Raw genomic sequence first — 17,605 nt, 5'->3', positions numbered from 1 at the left:
TATCGTTGAGCAAGGTATGGCAGCATTCAATTCCTTTCAAATTCTCTTTTTGGATGTGGAGGCTGTTAAATGATAAAATTCCTTTAGAGGAGGTGATTCCGAAGCTTTGAAATCAAAAGGCATCTAGCTGCTTTTGTTGCTCTAGAGACACTATTCGCCATATGTGCTGTGAAGGGGAAGCTGCTAAGTATATTTGAACTACTTTGGGGCTCCAATGGGGATTAAACTTGGTGATTGGACATCAGGAGAATTCTAAGGCAATGGGTAGAGGGTCAGAGCAATCAACATCCATAAGCTAGCTGTCTGTAGATTCTTCCAATTTGCATTTGATGGGAAATTTGAAATCTTGGACCTTGCTAGCATTGAGAGCAAAAATTATTTTCCAACAATAGGATGGAGCATCAATACTTCCGTACTGACCTCAAATCTGCTGCCATTAAAACTTTGGAAAAAGATCTGTTGCTATAAGCCCATCGATGGTAGAATTAAGATTAGGAAGATTAATACTGATGAGAGCTACCTAGTTGAACAGGATACAGTAGACGTTGGAGGTATCATTCGAGATAGCTTAGGAGAATTTATCTATGCTTTCTCTGATGCTACACCCAAGTTCCAGTAACAATCATGCAAGAGGCCTTTGCGGATAATTTTGGCCTTTGCAACTCTTGACGTAGAAATAGATTCATTGGAGTGGGGAGCCCCAACAATCTCAAGCTAAAAGAATTGATTGATGTCACTCGTCAAATGGCTTCTGGAGTTGATGCTAAATTTCTTACATTGTTTCAGGGAGGCCAATTTTGTAGCGGATTTCTTAGCTAGGCCAACTTCGTAGCGGATTTCTTAGCTAATTAGCCTCCCAAAGTGGAAAATGGGTACCTTCTTCAGCACTCTTAATCAAGGGAAGGGACTATTTCAGCTTGATAAATGACAACTTCCTATTATTAGGAGGAGATATGACAACTATCAGCACATAAATAGGGTCAAAATCCACTCTTTATTAGAGTAACTCGAGAATTTTTCTCTTAATGAGATTCATTCTCATTTAATAATAACTTAAGTAGCCTTCAATTTAGGAACTTAATAGTAAAAAATTAAAATAAATCTCACCATTTGTGGTATGTAATTTCCCCATGAACTGGTTCATATTGGCCCGTCTCCAAATTGACTCTTGACACTGGCTTCTTCAATAGATTGTTACCAATTTGTACTAGTGGCTGCATGTTTCTTGTTCTTGCTATATCCATTGATGCAGCATCCCCAACAAATTATCGTCCCGTTCAAAATTTCAAAAAGTCAACATTAAGGGTGTGTTTGGTCTGGTTTTTTCGTGTTTGGCTGATCATATTTTTTACTGTGTCTAAGGACAATATCGTTTGAAGTAGGTTCTTCTTTTTGATGAATTCCCAAAGTCACCAATTTCCTACCTCTAGATAGACCAGAAGATGAAATATATCAATATACTAGTCTAATATACGTGCGTTGCACGTGTATCTCATGTCAATCAATATACTATACATAAGAAAAATAAAATTAATAAAAAGTAGATATTAGAATAAAGAATTAGGTAGCAATCTAATGAAGATTTGCATACTAACTAACAATTCAGTCATTGAAAGTTTCAATCTTTACAACTCTTGACACTCAATCGAGACCCAACCTTAACCGTAAAATCAACTCCCAAGATCCTGATTCCTGACCTAACATGGGACACGAATTTGTTTCTTGACCTGTGATTGGACTTACGGTCCAACTCCATACCTTTAACTCCAATTCCTGACTCTCGACCTTGAACCAAACCCGAAGCCCTAGACTCGGGATCCAACTTTGATACGGGACCCGACTCTAAACTCGATTTCAATCTCGAAACTCGATAATTGACCCATGACTCCAATCGGGACTCGAGTTTCGACCCAACTTCAGATTCAATTCTCAACAAAATTAAATAAAGAAAGAGATAAAACTTTAATTTTTTCAACTACTTCATTCACCGACGACACACTTATTTTCTTCAATATTTCAATCAGAAATTATATTTTCCCCAAAATTCTATTAGAGACTAAATTTTCAATATAACTTTAACATATAAATTTTTCACGTTGCATCAATATATGCAATACTTTGTAAATTTTGTGTATTGCATATATGTGGGTAGGTTGTTGATCTATTCATTTTTGCACATACATATTTAGAGTGAGTGAACATTTGAATCTTTAATTCATCCAAAAAAGCCTTATCTTAAAGTTAGACACAATTAGTCTCTTTAATCAATTCATAGACAATATCAAATACACATGTCATTTAGAAGTACCTAAAATGAAATATTTCACTTGAATCATATAAATAATATATTAAATTAACTCTTTTATTATTTTTTTCTTTTCATCATCCCCCCCCCCCCCCCCTTAAATGTGGTTATATAAGTGATTTGGCTTATTTGTTTCTCTAAACTCTTTAATTATTTTTTTTTTAAAATGTAATATAAAACTTCTTCGACAAAATATAGGTGAGGTTTATATTCGATGGTTTATACGGTTAAAAATTTCTGCTTTTTAGTGGAAGATTTGAATTCTTAAAAATCTACACGTAATTTAATCATACTATATTAGAAGTAAATTTCACATAAAAGTATGCCATTATAAAATAATAAGACCCATAAAGCAAAAAAAATTTAACATTTTATTCGAATTTATGATGTATATAAAATGGAGAGAATAATATATGTTTGCATAATTAAAGTAAATTTTACATTATTTATTCGGGAATTTGTCTTATGAACTTATTTTGTCCTCAAATATGTTTTGGCTATTAAATTAGAGTAGAAAACAGTAGAGATATTTATCAGAAAAGCAGTCAAATTCGCTATCTTCAAAGGTAAACTTTAGACACAAGTCATCCCCACCCGACATCACCCAATATGACAAAACAAACACATAAAAAATTAAAAGGAATTAACATCTACTTCGTATATGTAAAATAATTTCAATCATATACTCCATAAATGGTGTAACTCTTCCGGCGAAGAAAATATGGATGAAGCCCGCATACCTTACCAAGCTCAGCCCTACCCTTCACACACAAAAATATGAATTGTTAGTGTAATAAATTTTTTATATTATCATATCATCTAAAGATATTTAGAGATAAAAAGTAGTTAAATATGAAATGTGAAATCTTGAAAGCAAGACAAAGTTACCTCCTAAAACGACGATTTGATGGTTGTGACTTAAATTCAAAATGAAACTGAACTTGATGTATATACTTAAACTTAAAACAAAATTAAGACAATTCCACCAACTAATACTACTATTATACAAAAAAAAATTCAACAGAAAACATCACCACACTCTTTTTTCTCTTTCAACACTTCATAAAAGCCTCCTTCTCCCATCCCTTTTTCTTTTACTTTCTCAATCGTATCACTGCAAACTACAAGAACTTTAAAAGATGTTGAAAACGATTAACAACATAACACTATTAGTTTATTTGCTTCTTGTGATCATCTTAGTGGTTGATCATAATCACCATCTCTTAATGTTAAGTCGTAATTTATTTTTAAGAAATTCAGTTGGAGAAAAAAGGTAAAAAGACAAATTGTCAATGAGTTTGAATTACCTTTCTAAGGGTCTTACCTTTTGCTCTTAACTCATTGCAATCATATATCTTTTCTAGGAGTTTTCACCTTCGATCGAACATTCATCTATAATATACACTTGAAATTAATGAAATTGTTATAAATCACACCTTCAAAGCTCATCGAAAAAGTAGTTATAAAAATATCTCTGCCACCAACATTCCTAAACCAAAACAAAAGCTGAAAAAAATACAATATAATATAATGTAATATAATACAATATGATGCATTATAAAATATTATGTAATAAATACCTATGGACTTGGCCTTTAACCTGGTTGGAGAACTCATTGAGTACACTGTAAAAAGAATACTAACAGTAAGCCAAAAATCACTTCTTCATCACTTTTAGCTACTCTAAACTCTTCTTATCTAATTCATTCTTCACTGCCTATATATTCAGCCTTACCTACAAACTCGAACATTATTAAATCTTACTTAACAATCTAAAGAGTCAGAAAATCAAAAGCAAAGAAAACAAGAGTTACATTTTAGAAGAAATCAAATCAAAATGAGTTCAAGCAGGAGAGCATGGATAGTAGTTGCAAGTATTGGAGCAGTTGAAGTCTTAAAAGATCAAGTTGGATTCTGTAGATGGAATTACCCATTGAGGTCTTTGGCACAACATACAAAGAATAACACAAGGTCTTACTCTCAAGCCAAGAAACTTTCTTCTTTCACTAATTACAAACAAAGCAGAACAATCTAAAGTTATACAATATAATATAATATAATATAATATAATATAATATAATATAATATAATACAATACGATACATTATAAATAAACAAATCACGTAAGAGCTTTTTGCTAGTCATACTCCAATTGTGTTACATTTGTTTAAAACTAAAAAGAGAGGATATAACATCTCCTCAAATCATACAATCGTAATATCAATTATGAATTACTGATCAAACATGAAAATTTGTAACAATAATCTCATAATTGTGATATGAAAAGGATAGGAGTACGAACATCTTATTCTTTGCATGAAAGTAAGATTGTTTTCAATAGTCCCCGGCTTGATAAAACATAATAGAATAACGAATAAAGCAAGTGATTAATAGTTGTGCTAGATTTTGACAAGAAACAAACAATAGGTTGAGTAGGTTGAGAAATTACCATAGTGATGCAACAATATTGTCCCCGTGAGCAATGTTATCACCTATTCGTGGTGGAATTCGATCTCCATCCATCAAAGTTTGTAGAGAGACCAAGAAGCGGCCGTGTCAAGTATTTTATTTCAAAATTTGATCACAATATTACTTAAATAGAATTGTATTTTTTTAAAATTATTTTATATAAGATAAAGTTTTAATTGATTTAGAAGTCAATTACTATTATGATTTTCTATCTACATCAAACAAGGGCTTTCATTTATTTTTTACATATATAGTATTCTTGTCATATATTTTAAGAGTTATTAATTTTTTTCAGCCATAGTTTTCTTTTTATTATTATTAAATTTTTTTCCTTTTCATGCCTAGCTTTTTTAGGTAGGACTTTCTTTCCCCACTAAATATTTGACACATTTAATTTTAAAGAGATTTTTTCTTTCCTCTATTAACCGGATTCCCCTTAAATTTTGGTGCTTTTAGTTCCTTTTCACAAGCCACATTTTATTTGTTGTTTTGGTCTTATATTTTATTTTTTGGAAAATTTTCCTCTATTATTCTGATTTTTCCTCAAATTTCGACATTTATAGTTCCTTATTTAAATAGAATTATAGATTGTTTTTTATATAAGGTAAATTTTAACTGAATTAAAAGTGTTAAATAGTATAATTTCTTACCTAGATAAAAAAAAGCACTTTAATCAATTTTAAAATATTAAATATTATATAATAATTTAATAATATAATAATTAAAGAAAATACGTGAAAAGGCACTTTTGTCTATTGTAAAATACTTTTAATAAAGGGCAAAAAGTTTAAATCACTTTTCTAAGATCTTCACACTTTTAATATATTATAAAATAAATATAAATATAAATTATAGATACAAATTGTGAAGAAAATTTTAAATTATCTTATGTAAGGTAAAAAAAAAATCAAATATATCCGCATCAAATATATAAGTTAATTATTTTGTATTGTGTAATTTAATAATAAATACATATAAAAAAATATTGTGTATACGTACATTATATTATCAAGGATAAAACCTTTTAAGCCACTATCAGACTAACAATTAAGCTAGGAGCAAAATTAAGCATAATGAACAAAATTTAGTTATTCATAGCAAATGTCAAAATTTAAATCCTAATGTGTATTAAACTTGTATCCATCTTTGCCTGATTGTCTCACGTAATGTGATCTTTTTTTGTTGTTATACCCTGACCGTTTTTCTAAAAAACAAACTTTTTTGATTAATGTTTCTATTTTGGGTTAAACTGTTACCCTCCTTTTAAATGGTTACTGCTCTTCTAAAATATTGGCAAAAGTAAACAAGAAAAATCTCATTGAACCTAACTTTTACAAAAGTTCCTTAAAGATTGATAGAGCATTCATCATTTTTTATTTTTTTTGGTAAACATTGAACATTCATCTACCATTTATATTATGTAGAAAAAATAATCGATAGAAACAAAATCGAAACTACACCAAAATAATAAGACAATCGAGATTTCAAAACAATACGATTACACCTGATCTTTAAGAAAAATTTCTCAAAGCCCGATCAAACATTCATCAACCACCTGTATGAAGCAGAATAATAGATAACAATAGAATAGAAAGTATGACGAAATAAAATCTAACCTTTACACAAAAGTTCCTTAAAGACCGATCGAACATTCATCTATATCTGCAAAAATAATACTTAAATAAAAACAAAATAGAAGCTACAATAAAATAAATACGACAATCGAATTATCAGAATAATACAATTATTAAATGTGATCTTTACACAAAATTAATTTTATAGTATAAATGCTTATGACCTCCCCCTCTATGCCGTGCGGTAATGATTTCTCTAGCATTACAACCGTTACCAGAACGATGCTGTCCATAAATCAAGTTATTTCATGGATTGAATTTCACTTGACTATCTATGATTTTATTGCGTATGCTCGAGGTAGAAGTTTTGTACAAATGTACAATGAATATTCATTTACCATCTATATTAAGCAGAAAAAAATAGAAGCTAGCAATAGAGTAGAAAGTGTAACATAATCTAGATATCAAAACAACATGATTAAATCTAACCTTTACAAAAAAATTCCTTAAAGCCCAACCGAACAATATAAAAAACAATAGATAATAACATAATAGAAATTATAATAAAACAATACGATAATCGATAAATCAAAATAATAAAATTAAACCTCAAACATGTGTATTTTAATAAGGTACAAAATACCTCATCATTAAGCCATGCATTATGCCTCTCAACCAGCTCTTTCTCCTGCAAAAGCCGCGATCGAACAAGAAGCCTGACAATGTGATAATTCAGTCTCCAAGTCACAGACTCGCACTTTCTTATTTGCAGCAAAATCAGTCAAGTTAATAATCAAACATAACAAATATGTAAACAGCTGGAACACCAATATTCTATTGAATTAAAAAGAATTATTTGATTTAATGAATGAAGATTGATTATATGATCACAATAGAAGTTGTTTGTCTTTTAATTGGTGTAGCTGATTTGAAACAGATAGGTTGTAATACTGCTCCGACCTTCACCTCATCAAAGGAAAAAAAAAAGAGGACGCACAACCAAAGGTTGATGATATACCATAATAGTGTGCAAAATTTAGCATTCGCCTTTTATATTATTAGTTGATTAAAAAAATCCTAATTCTAATTATATATATCTTTGTATTTTAAGATTCCTTAATTATTAAGTATTAGGACTCCTAAAATAAGTGAAAAGACTATTTTATCTTCTATGGAGATTTTTAATAAAGGGCAAAAAGTTCAAACGTGAATTATAAGACCCTTCACGCTTTTAAGATAATAGAGATTAAAGTTGAACTTAACTATGACGTAGTAGTGCTAATTATTTGATAGTTTTATCGTATAACTAGTGAACAAATCCGTGCTTCGTGCGATAATCAAGAACTAATTGAATTTATATACTCTACAAAATATTTTTTATAATGGTAAAGTTACAAGAAATCATACATTTAAATGAAGATGAGTTGTTGAGAAGAAGGATTGACAGATTTTTGACTTCTTATTCATATTTAAATATTTAAAAATATTACTCAATTGTTATAAATGATAATATTTATTTAGTAATAGAGAATTTATGTAAATCCTTATCTTATCCATTTTTATTTAGTTGTTCATAAATAAATAAAAAATTTTCTTATATAAATCCTCTCTTCTATTATTATTAGAAATTTACATGAGTCCTTTCATCTTATCTGTTATTATTTAATTATTTTTTCATAAATAAGATGTTAATTATGCAATAAATAACATTTATAGATACTGTACTCTCAAGTCTCTAGTAAGCATTATAGTCCATGATAAAAGAGTTGCATGAGTCCTCTCATTTTCTACTTTTATTATTATAATAATTTATTAATACTTATGTTTGATAACTTTTGAGATGTTTAAATAAAGTGAACAAAAATAAAAATAAAATAGTTTATCATATAATGTTATGGTCTATCATTTTTTTTGTCTAATGGTTTTTAATTCTTTTCACCAATCATGAATTAAGTAACATCTAAAATGAAAAGGAAAATTTTCATATGACATTTTTCCCGTTTCTTTTTAATTGTTGTATATTTTAAATATAAATGTTTCTAAATACTTTTCAATTTAAAAAATTAATTATTTAGTGTTCAGAGGGACAAAATTAAAGAATTAATAAAGATTTTATATTAGTTAAACTACACTTCTAACTTTTGATTGTGCAAAACTTAAGTCACAACTAAAAAGGAACAAAGGTAATAAGTGACTTCTTGAATTTAGGTGAGATTGTTAAGAATTTAAGAGATTTCTTTTAATAATGACATGATGTAACTTATATCATATCAGAAAGAAGTTGAAAAATAAGATGATGAAAGAAAATATAATTTGTAGCTTATCATTCTAAAAGACTCAAAAGAAACAAAAATATAAGTCTAATAATAAAAACTCCTATAACATCTATATTATTTATAACACAAGGCAAAGAAAGCTTTTAATATATCAATATAGCTTCTAAAATTTAGTTGCTAATAATTTAGGCTAGTCAATTTTCTTAGATAAACATCATTTTGTAATTACATTCGTGAAAGCAATGATCTTATGAAGGAATTTCATTTAACACCCTCTGTATCTAAAAAAGATGTGTTGATCAAAATATGTTGCACCTTGTCTCAATACTCCGAAGCATATAGATCCATTGGATCAATGAACACTCAAATCAAATTCGCCCATTTTTTTTAGTGCAAAATGCGAGAATTATACGAGAATACTTTTTACTAATGGACAAACTTGAAAGTGATTTAAAACTCTTAAGAATCAAAGATGTGTTAAACATCATGCTAGAATGCTTCTTACTGATAATGGATACTCGCATGCTTCTTACTGGTGATGGACACACTTTAAAGATGATGGACAAAAACCTCAAGAAAAAAGAAGTTTAATTTCTTATGAAAAATAGGAAAATCTTAATATAAAAAAATGTAGGAGGGAAATGTAGTGATAGTTGTCACCATAAATGAGGTATGAAGATGGTGGTAGGTAGGGGTGTTCATGGGTAGGTTATTGGTCAAAACCATACCTAAAAACTTAGTCGATTTTTAAATTTCTAAAACCAAACCAAACCAAACAAAAAAATAACTGTCCGTTTGGTTCTTGTCGGTTTAGTTCGGTTTGGTTCGATTTTTTCGGTTTATAACTTTAGCTAATGATAAAAGTTGAAAATTAAAAAAAATAAATCCAATCTAACATATGAGATGTTAACCGAGTGTTGTCTCAACCTTAAAACTAAGATGTTAACTGAGTGTTATACTTCGACAAAGCTATGAACAACACCATATGAATGCTTCTAAAAAAATATTTTAAAACTACCTTTAACAGAATGATATGATAAACCCCCCAAAAGGTGAACACATAAACTTCTTGCTCAATAAGATTCAAAAAGAAAGTTAAAATTAATGATTGTCTATAGTCAAATGAATCTCAGCTATAAATTTCAATATACAACAAGATATTATTTTCACAATTAGTATCATTTGTCATTCAAAGTGCGAAATTCACTTGGAATCTCATAAGGTACTATCAACTAGATGAATAAATGACTTAATATGTTACGACTAAAGTTAAATCATGATTAAAATATAAAATGTAACAAATATTTATATTGTATTTATGAATAATACATAAATAATTATAATATATATATATATATATATATATATATATATATATATCGGTTCCGTTTGGTTATTTTGTCGGTTATTTTAGAGTAAAATCAAACCAAACCAAACCAAATTAATATCAATTTTTTAAAATTCAAAATCAAACCAAACCAAACCTAACCAAATATCGGGTTTTTTAATCGGTTTGGCTTGGATCGCGATTCGGTTTGGTTAAAATCCAAACCATGAACACCTCTAGAGGTAGGAAGAACATATAAAAATCTTAAATTTATAGATATGGAGCATTAATTGGTGCATAAGAGAAAGATGAACCTCTTTAAATAACAAAAAAGGAGAAAAACTTAATAGTCACTCTTAAATGTGGGAGAAGAAAAGATTTTAATTCTCCATTAGCTTAACTACACCAATTATTAATAATACTCAATAAATAGTGTAGAATATTATTAGCTCTTTCATTTATAAATAAGAAAAAATAAAAATAAAAACAAAAAAAGGAGAAAATAGATAAAAAGCAATAGAGGTCATAGAGAGGTGTCACATCACTTACTCTATGTATATATATTGATTGAAGTGTGCGGCCATCTCATCTAAAAGCTTGAACTGTTAGAAAGAGCACACTTTTACTTTCTTAATAATTATATTCTCAACACGTCTCTCACATGCGGATCTGATTCTTTCTTCATGAACCAAGCATGTTGAAATTCTTTTTTGATAATGGGCGACGATGAGATTTTCTACCAACTCTAATATCATTTGAAGTGTGTGGTCATCTCATATAAAAGTTTAAATTGCTATAAAGAGAAAATCTTAATTTTCTTGATTATATTTTCAACAATAATGTGGTAATTCAGTTGTAATTTTCGCTGCCAAGTTGATGAATTTTTGACGACGATTCTCATTTTGTGCAATATATAAGGATAGATGTATTTGTTTGTTACGAATTTTAGTTTTATGACTTTGTTGCTACAAACCCTTATTAATTCATGTCCGTGAAATTTACTTTATATGACAATGTTTCTTTTCATTAAAAGGTAATTATAATCTTAGTAAATTTACTTTGGTTATTTTACATTTTGCTGTCACTTTATTGTTCTCATCAATATTTTCATCATTTTTTTTTTTTTGGTATTTTTCATCATATTTGTCCTTAAAGCTGCTTTCTTGAGCCGAGTGTCTATCAAAGACAGTTTTTCAATCTCATTAAAGCAGGGATAAGATTTATGTATCCTTCCCAGAGTCCACATGTGGGACACACTGAGTATGTTGTATAATCCTAGTAAAGTCTAGCCTGTTAGCATCCAAAGGTTTGGTTTGGTGGTTCAATAAAGTTGAATTGAGCATCATGAGATCTCAAGTTCAATTCTCAATAGAGACAAACATTAGGTGATTTCTTTCCATCTATTCTGCGCGCAATCTGGCTTGGTCACCACAATTATTAAAAGGAAGAAAAGTCTAGCCCTGTTACCTGAATTTCGAGGTAATTCTTTTCATTGCGAAGTGTTTGAAACATGTATGTCCACCATATCAGCACTTGCATCGCTATAAGCATGTATTATTGGAGTGTCACGTTGTTGATACCCCCAACGAAGCAAGCCCCACTTTGAAGCCGATGCTGCGTTATACTTCCCTTGGTGCTTGCCAATACCTGTGCCTAATGATAGAACCAACATTTTCTTGCTGTCCATTGTTTCCATCTCTTCATACTGAAAGTTCCCCATCATGATTTCTTTTGAAATGTGTGTGATCGCCAGCAGGGTCTGCCAAAAAAAATTATAAGTTAGTGTGGAAAAACATTCAATGACGATTTGGTATAGTATTTGATATATGAACTATTAGGTCACATTTATTGTCGACACTGGATCTTCCATCTATGGAAATAGAAGAGATGAGTTTACAATAAATTTTGTAGTTCACTAGTATAGTTTTCTAGTCACGATTTCGCTATTTGTTGAAATAATTTAGAATGAAGAGTAAATACAATCTTTAAAACTGTGTTTATGTACAATTACAAGGAATTAACAACTTAAATGGTCACTCAGCTTTGTATTTTTATCTCAGAAAATCACTAAACTTTGGACTTTATTCAGAAAGTCACTGTCACTCAACTTAAGATATTCTACTCAGAAAGTCAGTCAACTCGGTTAATTACTTTTTAAACTAAATTTTGTTTACGTAAAAAAAATTTTAATAACAAAATTTTGAAAAATATAAAATATTCATTTAATGACACTTTGACTCTTTCCTTCTCATGACCTTTACACATTAATTCATGTGTTATCTTATAAGCAATATTTTTTGTTAAAGGGTGATGCTTATTTAGTGACATTCGAATGGTAATTTATAGACTATCTTTTATCAAGTGATAAATAAAGCTGCAAATACATGAGTCTGCTGTATGGAATCAATATTTTGCTCTTAAAAAATAGGGACAACACAATTGGCCAGATGAAGTAAATGGGTTTTGTGCAGAGCTTAATGGCGAAGTGAAGTCCTTAAGTCTATTTAGCCACTATCTGTTCTATTTATTATATTAATTTGGAAGGTAAGTTTTGAGAACAAGAGTTCAATTTTTTTTTCCTTTTCTTGATGTATGAATGCTATTTTGAGATATTGATTGTGCTGTCTTAGTCTAATATGTTTGTCTACCTTGTCAATTTCCCCACAACTAACTGTGATTAGATTATATTTCATTATTTCTTCACTACTTGTTGCGGATTTCGTGTAGCTTGTTCAATTCATTTTTTCAGATTCTAGTTCATACTTTGGATACGGGTGTATATGGAATAAAAATTGTTGGTACTTGTTGTATTGTGAGAAGGAAAAGCAAAATGTGAGAAAGAAGTGGTAAAAATAATTTAAGGGAATCAAGGAAATGGTAAAAGAATCATTAAATGAATATTTTGTATCTTTAAAAATTTTGTTATTAAACAAAAAATTACATAAACAAAATTCAGTTTAAAAAATAATTAAATGAATTGGGTGACTTCCTAAGAAAAACATCTAAAATTGAGCTACTTAAATAACTTTCTGAGATAAAAATATAAAATTAAGTGATCATTTAAGCTATTAACTCCAACTATAAGGTATTTATCTAATATTGATAAATGAAAAGCACCCACCCACTCTCCTTCCACATTGTAAAAGAGAAAAAAATGTCCGATTAGAACTTTCTTTCGAAGCTTTTTTTAAAGGGTAGTACTAAAGGACTCAAGACCCATTGACTCGAATTACTCAAAAATTATAAAAAGACTATTTTGCCCTTCGGCTCCAAAACCACCATCTTTCCCTCCAAAATGCAAAACCACCTACTTTAAGCACCAAAATCATTTATTTTTTCCTCCAAAAATAAAATCACTTTGACTTTTATTTTTTATTTTTTATTTTTTATTATTATTTCATATTTTTCTTATTTCAGATTTTTTATTATTCTTTCATATTTACTCCTTATATTTGTACTTTTTCATTCTACTTTTTCCTTATTTATTCTAAGCTCTCTCATCTAATTTGAAATCTTTTAATCAGCATTTTTGACTTGTATTATATATTTTTTTCTTCCAATACTTCTATCTCTTTAATTATTTATATACAAATTTTTTATTTTTTTTAAAATTTTAAATCCTCCATAAATGTAATCTACAAAATTCCTCCTATAATTTTTTTTAAAAAAAATGAATCCAATATAACAAAAATATTTAAGAGAAACCATGAATGAAATTTTTGGAATTGAAAATAGTGATAGTTTAGTCGCTAAATTTATAGTCAACATAAATTCAAATATGATTACTTTTAAAGTTAAATTCATTTTTATTTTTCTTACAAACAAAAGAAAATCGTCTTTAAATAGCAATTCAATTGATAGTTATTAACATGATTATTCAACTGTAAATTAATTAAGTTTGACTTACAAAATTTAGTGTAATTTTTATCTTGACTCTAAATAACTCGCATGTTGAGTTTATATAGGTTTGATTGAAAATTCAACTGTATGCAAAGATTAAGTAAATAAATAAAAATTATTGGAATCGTCACATAATGTTATTCTAACAAACTGGTCAAAAAATTTATAATCATTGAATCACAACTTCGAGACTAGAAAGCCGCAATAAAATACAAATTTATTTTAGTTAAATTATATTTAATATTTTGGAAGTATTTTTATGTTGTTTCACTAAAATTATAAAGCATTTTCATAATTATTTTATCTAAGAAAATTAATTAGCTTGTAAAAATTGAAGCCGAATTTTTTTTCAATATATTGCTTATTTTATTTTATACTTCATCTCACAAAAAATAAATATTAAAAAGAAAAAATTACATAACTGAACAAACATAAACTCTTAATTATTTTATTTAGCCTAAGTTTTAATTAATTACAATTCAACATAAATGATGATGATGATGATGATGATAATTACAATTTATTTAGCCTAAAATTAGCCTAGTATATACTGAATCAACATTTTCTAAATAGAAGACGACCATTTATGTTGACTATAGTGACAAATTGACACATGATTCAATCCTAACACAGAGTGAATCAATATTTTCCATTTAGAAGTCAATCTTTTATTTTGACTATAGTCGTGATAGATTGAGACTCGATTTGATCCTAACAGAGATCAAATCAATATTTTTCAAGTAGAAGTAAACCATTTATGTTGATTATAGTCATGACAAAATTAAATTCAATTCAATCCTATCATAGATTCAAGCAACATTTTTCAATTAAAAGTCAAACATTTATATTGACTATAGTCGATCAAGACAAATTAAGATACAATCCAATCCTAACATTGATTGGTGCGCGCAAACTGGCTCGGACACCATGGTTATAAAAAAACATCAAAAATTCAAATATTTATGTTGATTATAGTCGTGATAAATTGAAACTCAATTTAATTGTAATGTAGATTGAATCAATACTTTTCAATTAGACAAACATTTTCGTTGATTATAGTGGTGACAAAATGAGACTTAGTTTAATTTTACTAATAAAAATAAAGGGCAATAAGCAAGAACGTCTTCAACATTCCTGCTTCAACGGTAATTTTACTATACCATTCTCAATTAATTAGTATAAGTCATTTAAGTATTAAAAAAATAATAATATTTAATAAAAAGATAAAATTGAAATAAAATAATAAATTAACTCTTGATGTTTTGTGATACCTTCTTCAACTGCTTCAATTGTAATTTTACTTATCACCCTAATTAATTATTCTAAGTCATCTAAGTATTAAAAAAATATTTAATAAAAAAGATTAATTAGACATAAATGATAAATTAATTTTTGAAGTTTTAAATTAATTTGATTTCTTATATGAGACTCATTTAACTTTTTTCACAAATATTTTTATAGTAATTTTATATCACTTCTAGTTAGTTGTTATAAGTCATTTAAGACATGTCTACTTCGTTGTTTCAATCGTAATTTTATTATATTGCCCCTAATTATTTTTTATGGTCATCTAAGCATTAAAAAATTAATAAAATTTCATAAAAAAAAATAAAATACACTCAAAATGATACTACAATATAAATTATTGAGAAAATACTCAGAAAAATACTTGAACTTTGGAAAAATATTCACAAATTGAGACTCGATGTAATCCTAGTATATTATGAATCAACATTTTTCAAATAGAAGTCGACCACTTATGTTGACTATAGTGACAAATTGACACATGATTCAATCCTATCATATATTGAATCAATATTTCCCATTTAGAAGTCAATCTTTTATTTTGACTATAGTCGTAATAGATTGAGACTCGATTTGATCCTAACAGAGATTGAATCAATATTTTTCAAGTAGAAGTAAATCATTTATGTTGATTATAATAACGATAAAGTGAAATTCAATTTAATCCTAACATAGATACAATCAACATTTTCCAAATAAAAGTCAACCATTTATGTTGACTATAGTCGATTAAGATAAATTAAGATACAATCCAACCTTAACATTGATTGGTGTGCGCAAGCTGGTTCGGACACCATGATTATAAAAAAAAATAAAAAGGTCAAATATTTATGTTGATTATAATCACGATAAATTGAAACTCAATTTAATCGTAATATATGTTGAATCAATATTTTTCAATTAGAAATCAAACATTTACGTTGATTATAGTGGTGACAAATTGAGACTTAATTTAATTTTACTACTAATAATAAGCAGGCACGTCTTCAACATGCCCGCTTCAGGTGCTTCAATCGTAATTTTACTATATCATTCTCAATTAATTAGTATAAATCATTTTAATATTAAAAAATAATTATATTTAATTAAAAGGTAAAATAGAAATACAATAATAAATTAACTCTTGATGTTTTGTGATACCTTCTTCAACTTCTTCAATCGTAATTTTACTTATCACCATAATTAATTATTATAAGTCATCTAAGTATTAAAAAAAATATATATTTAATAAAAAAGATAAATTAGACATAAAATGATAAATTAATTTTTGAAGTTTTAATTTAATTTATGTCTTAGATGAGACTCATTTAATGTCTTATATGAGACTAATTATGAGTCAATTATGTATTAGAAAATAAAAAATAACAAAATGATATGTCAACATAAAAAATTCGATTGACTATCAAAATTATATTAGTGTCATATAAATTGGGATGAGAAAGAGGAAGATATAAAGCAACATATATTATTTGAAAATGAAATAAAAAGTATTGTAGATAACAATAATTAATAAAAATATTTAAAAAATTGACTGATTGTCAAAATTTTGTCCGTGCTTCATAAATTGGGACGAAGAGAATATTCACATTTTATTAAAAATTATGTAAATAATTATTATAAATCACATAATTAAAAACTTTAAAAATATAAAATATTTGGATGACTCCCAAATTTTTTTTTATTGTCACTTAAATTGAAAGTGAAGAAAAAGTATTATAAATCACAATAATTAAAAACTTAAATTATTTTAATGATTAATTATTTAAATTCTATTTAAGTCACATAAATTGAAATAAAAAATATATATTGGTCCCATGCTAGCACAAGCTATGTATATCTAGTTTACAAAAGAACAGTTGGAAATAGGCAAAGTATACAATAAAATTATAAAATACGAAGATCGCTGAATTATATGACTAGTAAACCAAGATCCACGTGGAGGTTCATTCCTTATTAGAAATTATACTAGTCTTCGTACCGGCGCGATGCGTGGTTAGTGTTAAAAAATAATTATAAATAGGATTCCAACTCAATTTTTGTTTAATTCAAATTTAATAATCATATCACATAATAAGTGATAAGGATTAAAATTTAATTTTTTAAAATAAATAAATAAAAGTTATGATTTGAATATCATATTTATCATTATATTATAATATAAACATACTATTTTATTTATTGAATTAATTTGATAAGGATTCAAAAAATAAAATCAAATTCTATGTATTAATGATTAACATAACAGTAGGGGTGGGCAAAAATCGAATCGATCGATAAACCAAACCGATAAAAATGTTATTGATTTATTGTTATTGGGTTAACTTATTTTTTAATGATTTTATATAAAATAAAAAATATTGGGCTATTGGTTCGATTCGGTTTTTTTCTTATTGAATTATTGGGTAAATCTATATATATATATATATATATATATATATATATATATATA

The 17,605-nt window shown here is 27.5% G+C and overlaps 1 pseudogene; it reads right to left on the bottom strand.

Moving 5' to 3' along the window:
• Window positions 1-836: 836 nt before the first annotated feature.
• The window catches only part of LOC107868989, a 45,100-nt pseudogene continuing 28,331 nt past the window's right edge, over window positions 837-17,605 (bottom strand).

Source organism: Capsicum annuum, chromosome 4 (genome assembly GCF_002878395.1).
Source record: "Capsicum annuum cultivar UCD-10X-F1 chromosome 4, UCD10Xv1.1, whole genome shotgun sequence".
In the NCBI taxonomy this organism is placed as follows: Eukaryota; Viridiplantae; Streptophyta; class Magnoliopsida; order Solanales; family Solanaceae; genus Capsicum; species Capsicum annuum.
Note: the sequence above shows the minus strand (reverse complement) of the source record. Positions and strands in the feature narration are given on the sequence as shown.